The sequence below is a fragment of the Rattus norvegicus genome, chromosome 15 (genome assembly GCF_036323735.1).
Source record: "Rattus norvegicus strain BN/NHsdMcwi chromosome 15, GRCr8, whole genome shotgun sequence".
Taxonomy (NCBI): Eukaryota; Metazoa; Chordata; class Mammalia; order Rodentia; family Muridae; genus Rattus; species Rattus norvegicus.
The window spans coordinates 76,644,335-76,653,951 of record NC_086033.1 but is presented as its reverse complement, the minus strand read 5'-3'; the positions used below and the strand labels follow the sequence as shown (position 1 = coordinate 76,653,951).

At 39.3% G+C, this 9,617-nt stretch overlaps 1 protein-coding gene across 13 annotated transcripts in view; it reads left to right on the top strand.

The window, feature by feature from the left end:
* Positions 1-7,307: 7,307 nt before the first annotated feature.
* The window catches only part of Pcdh9 (protocadherin 9), an 898,173-nt gene continuing 895,863 nt past the window's right edge, over positions 7,308-9,617 (top strand). For 10 of the 13 annotated variants that reach the window (XM_008770867.4, XM_017599711.3, XM_017599712.3 and 7 more), the window contains exon 1: positions 7,308-8,707. The gene's annotated coding sequence lies outside the window, so the exon portion shown is untranslated. The remainder of the gene's footprint in view (positions 8,708-9,617) is intronic. The other 3 variants (XM_063274319.1, XM_063274318.1, XM_039093368.2) reach the window with 2 other exon arrangements.

Here is a 9,617-nt window from a genome sequence, read left to right as displayed (position 1 = left end):
AAAGAATAGTTAAGCTGAGTCCACATGACTAAAATAAATATAAATCCTGTGTATCCTTTTGCAGAACTAAAATAAGCTGCATTGATGTGGAAATAAATATGAAGGAAATCTTAGCTAATGACCATACTTACACCCGGTTTTGAATCTGTACCTATGAGAATATTTGGGTGACCTTAGAGGTAATTTGTTAGAATGTATAGTGTTAAAAATCAGGACCAGTTTTTAATTTTATATTCAAATTAATCATAGTTTTAATGTTCTGACTGTCATCAGCATTCCAAAATTGCTGATGTGTTCACAATAGCTGGAAATTGGGAATAACCTAGAAATTCATAAACTAATTATAGAATTTAGGGCAGTCAATATTTTTCTAGTGCATTTCTAAGTGGGTTCAATAATTTTAACTATTAAACTACAATATCAATTTTAACTAGTCTGTTGTGTATGTATATTGCAGGCTTGTAAAACAATAAATGCCATATTCACTGAAAAAGTTTTTATGTTTGAAAACAAAGATAGGCAGAAGCTGGATGGAAAAGAGCCGGTGCTTGACTCATAGAATTTTACCTTGTAAAACTTTAGAATGTCACCAGTAGTTGGAAAAGAGATTTATTTCTTGCAATATTAACTAACTATATACAGTAATCATTGGTAATATTCTAAACAAATCCCGAAAGATATGAATTCCACTGATATTATAACCTTTTGTGTGGCTACTTAGAAACTCATATGTAAATTTACACAAATCATCTGAATTACCTGTGACTGGAGGCTTAGTCAGATAACTCTGTGGTTTCAGTTTGATGTTGTTGGGTATGCTTGTGTATGCTGAGAAAAAGGGGCTTTCTTTTGTGACGTATATTAATTGAAATCATCCCTATCCATGGAAAAATTACACTTCTTCCCACAGATCAGTCCTCCATCACTCAAAGTTGTTAAAAACGCACAGTTCCTCTTATTTCCTTCAAAATTACAGACATACCAGTTAGGTTCATACAATTTGTATGTTAGCCTGTGTCAAATATATCAGGATAGATCAACATTTTTCAATTTTTGTGACTATGTCTTATGATGGTCAGGACTGTAGACAGCAATACTTATGACCAAAACTCACAGGGAGAACTTGAGGAAACTTTGGAAAAGAATTCCTGGAGAATGGTGATTCGGAGCCAGGTTCTTAACCATGGTAATTGTGATTCCTCCTGTGAATAAACTTTTTTTTTCTTATTCTTTTTCCTTATACTCCTCATTGGTAACCAGTTTTTATATCATGCAAAAACTCACGCATACACAACACTTATTTTTCACAATGCAATGAGTTTGATCATGAAATATTCTTACAGATCCAGCTTTCTTGGTGAATGTGATCATTGGCCTATGTTTAATTCAATATTTATATAAATTCAAATGGAACCATGGGAGGGCAGGAAATCCTAGGCTATGGAGGAAGAGTCAACCTTCAAAAATATTTAAATAGATAAGTAGAAAGAAGCAAGATTATAAAATATAAAACAAATATTACTGTTGGTGTTACCAAAGCAGAGAGATGCAGGGTAGATGGGAGTCTGAAATGTTAAGAGAAAATTTTTTTTTTTTATGTGTGTGTTCTTTTTTTTTTTTTTATTTTTTTTTATTAACTTGAGTATTTCTTATATACATTTCGAGTGTTATTCCCTTTCCCGGTTTCCGGGCAAACATCCCCCTCCCCCCTCCCCTTCCTTTTGGGTGTTCCCCTCCCAACCCTCCCACCATTGCCGCCCTCCCCCCATAGACTAGTTCACTGGGGGTTCAGTCTTAGCAGGACCCAGGGCTTCCCCTTCCATTGGTGCTCTTACTAGGATATTCATTGCTACCTATGGGGTCAGAGTCCAGGGTCAGTCCATGTATAGTCTTTAGGTAGTGGCTTAGTCCCTGGAAGCTCTGGTTGCTTTTTAAAGCCAGTTTGTAAGATAATGTAGATGAATTAGACTGGAAATAGTCTATATTCTTGTACTGGTGTGTGTGTTTCTGTGTGTGTGTGTGTGTGTGTGTGTGTGTGTGTGTGTGTGTAGTTATGTCTATATGTGTATATCTATGTTTATGCATGTATATGTGTGGGTATATAAACATTTGTGTATGTGTTTAATGCATGAGATTTTAACTTTTGATTAGGTATTTTTTTATTCAGTAGGTATTCTAAAATAGATTATGTGACATTAAATTCATCCATGGTATATTTGTAACCATATCATTTTGTTCTCCAATTCACTTTTTAATAATTATGATAGTTATATTATTACTTTCATATAGTAGTTTTTAATATTTTTTGTTGTAACATTCCAACATTTCATGTCTGTTTTGATGGTGAGGATCCAATATTATTTGAAATTAAGCCTGTCACTCTCTTAGAATAGCCAATGAAATCACTTCCATTCATTTAAGTGCAAACTGTAATAGATTTGTCATAATATCGCCATCACAGATGCTAGCTGATTGCTGGGGTGATGTTTGAGTGGCTTTGAAGTATAATTATTTTTTCTTTCAAAATAATGTATAGAAATGCATGCCTATCTTATATTTTAAAAGTACATTTTACAAAGAAAAATTCCCTAATTGGGATTCCTTACAATGTAATTTCTATAGCATTTTTAACGAATAAATTTTGTGTTACATTTTGCCTTGCTTTATTTTATTTATTTTGCCTACCCTAATTTTCAAACTTAGGGCCTGGGAATGCCATACACAGCCACTCCATCAATGGGCCGTATATTTAATGTCATGCCTCCTTTAAAGACAACTTTATTCCATGAACCCAAGAAAGGCCACTGAATCCTACATAACCCTTCATGGTATTTCACCTATCATTGTCCTGGGTTCAACAAGTTCATACATAGATGAATGGCATGACCTTGTAAAGTTTAAAAGATTTGAGGGGCTATTAACCTTAGATTCTAATGAATGAAATTTCCTTCCTTCCTTCCTTCCTTCCTTCCTTCCTTCCTTCCTTCCTTCCTTCCTTCTTCCCTCCCTCCCTCCCTTTCCTCCCTCCCACTTTTCTTTCCCTTCTTCCTTTCTTTCTTCCTTCTTTCTTTCCTTTCTTGTGTCTGTCTTTCTGTCTGTCTGTCATGAGAGGATGTTATATTTACTATAGCCCTATCCAAGCTAGAATTCACTGTATAGCCAGTATGCCTTTGAGCTTGCTGGTGTTGGCCTCTTAGGCAGGATCTACAATGTCTTAAGAGAATAATGTTTCATCTTAAAAATTTAAAGGCCTATAACTACAGGAAGAAACATAGTTTTACAAGAGTAGAGTGATATTGAGTTATATCCGGGACAAAGTGTAACAATGTCCGCTGAGAGCCGGCAAGGTTCACCTCCTCTACACTGTTGCACTTGGATGTGGAGCTAAGCCAGGACTGCAGCAGCCAACAAGGTTACCCGGCCTCACCCTGATGCAGCTAGCAGAGAATCTTGTTTGAAGTTTGGTTCTGAGAAACTCTAAGAGGGAAAGTAGGCTCATGCACCCTGTTCTACATGAGTAAGTCTATTTATGCACACCTTATGTAACAAGCTGGGCCTCGAGAGGGAAGTCATGTGAGTATAGATTTTAAAATGAAGTCTGAAAACAGGAAAAGAACAAGAAAGGAGGGAGGAAGACCAGGAAGATCATCCAACACTGCTGTCGCAGAGGAAATGAAGTTTGATTTTCAGCAATCTATGCTTAACAATCAAAACAGAGAGAGGGAAAATCATACTATCAAATTTAAAATGCCCTCATACACTATTTTTCCTAATTAGATCTTTGGCAAATGCTATTGTAGTTGAAATGTGTACTAACATCTCCGTTTTTATGTATTCATACATATTTCCAAGCAACATGCATATTCATTCATGTCATTGTGCATTAATCAGATCACTGTGGAAAGATAATACTAAGTGTTTAATCTAACAATTTTAATCTAGCTTTATCCTCCAGAATCAAGAAGAGACTGCCTATATTTTGCTTAAAGTTACACAGCTTTGGATAAGTTACTTAATTTGAAACATTGCATAACTATATAGCCAGCCAAATCAAATAATATACCTTCCTAAATCACCACCAGTTACTTTAGCCACACCAGTGAAAACATGAAGTATGAAAGAACTGTGTATATAAAATTAAAATCTTCTACAGTTCATGAGAAAATTGGAGAGTTCTCTATATTTTTAAATTTACATAGTATTCATGATAGAATGGTGGCTCTGAAAAGTGTCAGTTTACATTGTAATAATGTTAAAGGCACCCATCTGACACATATAATCTGTGTCAGTCATGAAAATATAGCAAACTGTTTTAAATTTAGATCAGTCATTCAAAGAGAATGAAAGGTGTCACTGGGATCCCATGATGATTTGATTACCTGCATTAGGTTGCCTTTAGAAAAAAGAAAAGAAAAGAAAAAAAGAGAAGTAAAGGAGAAGAAAGATACTCTAAAGGAAGAGCTGACAATCACTAAAGAAGCAAAAGAATTAACCCAGAACGCACTGCAGTTTGCAGAGCCTTCGGAAGGTGCTAATTTCTTCTTGTGGTGTTAAAATCCTGCATTGTCATTCTCTAAAGAGTGGTGATACACACAGCTCTTAACATCTTTAACACATCATCCCTCAAGAAGCACAGCACAGAAGCCTAGTACTTTTGTGAGATGCTGTTATGACATCGCAGGCCCGTGATGCCTATCTATCTGTCAGATGGAACACTACATTTGGATTACATTTACACGTATACAGCACAAAAACCTTTTTATTTAATTTTTAGCCTTCAGTGGATTGTAGAACTTGTGTTATTCTGGCCCTGAAATCCTTGAGGAGGGCATTTGATCGTTTTCAACATTATAGTCTATGTCTTTTATATAAAATGTAACTTGCAGAAATAATTTCCATCTGAAATGTAATTTTAACAATGCTGTGTGATAACTAGGAAATCATACACGGGAATCCAATTAAACTCGACTCCTTAATAATTCAGGTTATTATATGCCATTGCATGGAAGTTATTGTTTAATATATAAATAGAAAGATGTTAAACGTGTGGAATGAGAAACAATATCTGTTTCTGTGTGCATCTGAAGGCATTTTAGACTTCAGTTAACTGGCCAGAGGTGACTTGGCTTTCTAAGTGTCTCCATGACCCAGATAGCCAGGAGTGAAGAGTGTGTCTCTTTTACTCTTGCCCAGATGGTACTAACTCTTGAAGTACTAATCAGACAGCAAGGGTTACAGCATCATAATTCTGGGCTGTAGAAATATACATTGCCAATTGTGAGTGAGAGTTAATTAAAGAGATCTAGTTGGATGTGTATATATATATATATGCATATATGTGCATATATATGTATACACATTAAATATGTATATATTTACACATATCAAACTATCTGGCAATATAATATATTTAAATACTCCATGATTTGCAAGAAAATATAGCATAAAACAACATATTTCACACCAAAATTAAAAATATCCTAATCAATATCTATATGCTTCTATTTTAAACATTACAGTGTATAATAGTGTACTTGAAATCATATAACAAAGTATGTTGTATTTGAGGCAGAAACTTCAAGTTAAATAGCAAAGGGCTATTAAATGTGAATTTCCTTCTTAGGACTATTAACAAAATAATATTTCTCATTATAAAGTTGAACACCCAAAATAGAATAAAGGAAGTTAGGTCTGCACAATCTAAATTCCATTGTTAAGAAACTATGGTTAAGGAATCTCTAATATATATATATATATATATATATATATATATATATATATATTATATATCAAACATAAGATGTAGTGTCCTGAGACAAGAGCTCTATTTCTCTGTCTTATTCAGTTTCCTTTGAAGGGAATCTACAGATGCCTCATTCTGCGGCTTTGACCTGAGGTTTTTATTCATTGACGTCTTGTGGTCCCGTGTTTCATACTGGGATCTGTTTCCTCTTCCCTAGCCTTCATCCTGTTTCATATTAAGATTTCATTTTCAAGCATGAGGTATGCAACGGCCTAAGCCAGCAAGTGAAGCCATCTCTTCACAGAGAGTAACACCCCTGCTTACTAACAAGGTTAAATAATAATTGTTAGGCTATGCGCTGCCACTGCGTGACTTGGAAATGACTGCGATATGATTAACGTATCATTGCATTGTTCACGAAATCAGCTGGAAAGTTGCTGCGCTGTTGTTTATTGTGACTATATCAGAATAGTTCACCACAGAAAACACGCAAGCATAAGAACGAGCTACATTAGCTTTAATTCTGTGAATGGCAGAAGAGTGTTCACTACAGTTCAAGTAAAAGAATCAGCCTTTAACTCACTAGCGTTGTTTTATGAGGATTTTTCCCCCTCTTGAATCTGGATACATACGGGTCTTCTTTCCTTAAACCTGGTTTATCCTAATCCCATTAAACTTTAATTTAACATTTTTGACCGAATGCAAACACCACCAACACATTGCCTATAAGAAAAAAAATGCTTTACCACACAAGGGGATGAACTTTTAGACACTAAACTTTTCCTGTGAGGATGCACCTGAGGAAAAGTTTTAGTAATAAACTGGAATTACATTTTCATACAAGAAAAGGTGTAATGCCAAACAGGGCAGCTAAAATCCAGATTATACACTGGAGAGTTTGGAAACCCTGATTTGTTTTTTACTTTTTTATTATCAAAATTTAAATGGCCATGCTTTAAAAGAAAATGTGTATAGTCAAAAAAACTTGATATTCCTCCCAAATTAAAAAGCCTAAATTTAAAGCCATTGCATTCTATTACATTGCAATAAACACAAGCTTTAAAATAAATGCCCTTTATTTTTCCAACTTAGCGAAAGTCAACCAAGCCTTAAGACCTCTTCGGAGAGCCTTTATAGACCATTGGGTGGGGGAGGGGGAAATTTTCTGTTATTAAACTAATAGCGTTTTATATCAAACTTTACTCAGGCTCCTGTCTGGCGCAGGTGAAGCCAAACCTACCTAACTTACTGGTTTTTAAAGATGAGTGTGGCTTTGGGGAACGTGACAGGAATCAGGATGACCCTTTCTGAAGTATCCCATCCTGGTATCTCAGCCCTGGTATGAAAAACGAGACGCAAAATTGTGAGGATGTACTACAAAGCTGGAGTCAGACACATGCCTGGCAGGGAAATGAGTCCAGCGGAAAGTGTAGAGGGGTAAGGAGCTTTTGCAGCTTGGCTAACAGCTGCTTGGGATTCCTTCCAGCCAGTCGGAAGCAAAGTTCGAAGTTAGGTGAGCTGACAGCAGGCTCGGATGCAGCCTCGGTTCAGGCGAGCTAGGTTTTCCGGTTCCCTGCGACGCAAAGGCAGGACAGAGGCTGCCTCGATCAAGCGCCGAAGCTCGATCAGCTCCCGGGAAAGGAGACTTCTTGCACCGCAAACTGTCGGTGGTTGCGCCCAGAGACCCCAGCTACAACGTTCCTTTTCCCCAGGCAGTTTCAGTGACCCTGCACGCAGTAAAAGCCCAGATTAATTTTCTTTCCATTTTCCACCGAGACTCAAATATCTACTGCCCTATCTTTAGCTCTCCGCCCTGTTCGCCCTTCCTTCGGATATCCCTGCCAGCAAATGCCTCAATTTGCAGCACCCGCACAGAGTCGGTTTAATGGTTTAATGCGCTCCAGGATTTGCTGGCCAGAACTCCTCACTGAAGGGTGGCTGCGAGTCTCAGCCGGCTCTGCAATTTAGCCCTTTCCACTTTGCAGACAGAAATGCATCAAGAAAAGAGCGCCTTCGATGACCCTCACCACCCGGTGGCGAGAATCTAGGTCCCCGGGTTTCGCTCGGGTGCAATCGCACCGCCCTCGCTCCGCCGCGGCAAGCTCGGTAGGAGCTCGATAGCTCCCGAGCCACCCTGGGTGCTGGCCCCTGCCGGGCATGCTCAGTGCGCGTCCTGAAAACAGCTCTCCCGGGACCGGGATCGTTTCTCCAGGTTTTCGCGGCTGCCGAGGGGCGCTGGGGAGGGGAGGCTAGAGACAGTCAGCGCCTTGTTCCGCGCCCCCTCCCGCAGCCCTCTGCAGCCTCCCGCACTGCAAGATGCTGGCCAATCAGGGCCCGGAGGTGGGGCCTCGGCCGTCACGCCCTCCCTCTGGGCTTATTGAGAGTTATATCAAGAAATTCAGTTCAGAGAGAGGAGAGAGAGGAGAGGGAGAAGGAGAAGGGGGTAGAAGAGAAGGGAAAAGCGAAGAGTACGCGAGGTAGGAAGGAGAGCCTCAGTCTCTGGAGCGCGAAAGAGCTCACGGATTAAGAATTTGCCGGGCAATTGGCACCCCGGGAAAACATCCAGAAAATCACCATCACCCAACTCTGACGTTTCCTACCAGAAGTTAAAGACTTCAGCAGTATTGCCATCGGATGCAAATGGTAGGCTGGATACTGTGGGATACACTCCCGAGCTGAAGTAGTGCAATTGGATGTGGCGTGCGTTAAATACCAGAAGAGCCCAGACCCAGTGGGTAAAAGCGAGGAAATGTGGAGAGAATGACTAACGACAAATCTGTGAATTTGTTCTCGGGAGTTGCTAATTTGCCAGCCCGAAGCCACACATTTTACAAGGAGGAAACGTTTTGCTGCTTCTGAATTCTCCCCAAACTGGTGCTACCAGATGCATGGCTTTCTATGTGTTGGAACAAATCCTTCTTAACTGCAGCCTACTGGGAAAGGGGCAAGGTTGAGGCAACTAACGTAAGTGTAAAGTTTCGCATTAACAATTCGAAATGCCGTCTTTAGTTATGTCCTCGGTGTAGATGAGAGGTGTTTGTAATTGGGTAGCTGGCTGGGGCAGAGCTCACCTACTGGGTTGTATCTGCAACCCCACCTGCACCACTCTGCTGGAACTAATCGCGGGCATCAGCTACTGTGTAGCCTAATGCAGATAAGCTTAGAGCCTGGGAACTGACCAGTCTTACTCCGGTGGGTAGCCGCCTTGAGCTTTGCACCCATTTAAACTGCAGTTAGAGGGGCATCTGAGCGGAAGTTCTTTTACGTGTGTTACCGGGTTGCGGTATTTATGTGTAGCAAATGTTACTAATATTATAATGAGACACCGGATTAATAAACTGCATTTTTTGTTCTTTTATGCTTAGTAGAAAAATAGCGTGGTGTTTCATAGGAATGTTGGCTGTGATTCACTTCCATCTCAGCATGCTGGTCGATCCACCTCTGTGATAAGCAATTGTCTATTATGATACGTTTATTTAAAAGTTTCAGTGTGTTTATTTATCTCAACCGGGGCAATGTGGACATATGGAGAAAGGAGAGCAGGCTGTGAGTAAGGCATGTGAAGTCTTGGTCTGGTGCTTTGAGGCAGTGAGAATATGTAGTGGCCAGTGACTACTGCTGTTGCCGCTGCTGCAGAATGTCCGATGCTCATTTCCCAGCAAGGTTGGATTATGAGACAGTTGAAGAACTGGGAGGAAGGAAAAAAGCAGTCTTTTGAGAGGAGGAGATGACTCAGTGTGGCAGAGAAGAAAACACCTCATATCTAACATGTGACAAAGCAGTTGGCAGCAATCGTACCTAAATACTTGAGGTCTTTCAATTCAGTCTCAAACAACTAGGGGAGGTGGGTTAGAGAGCAGGAAGGGGATTGAAC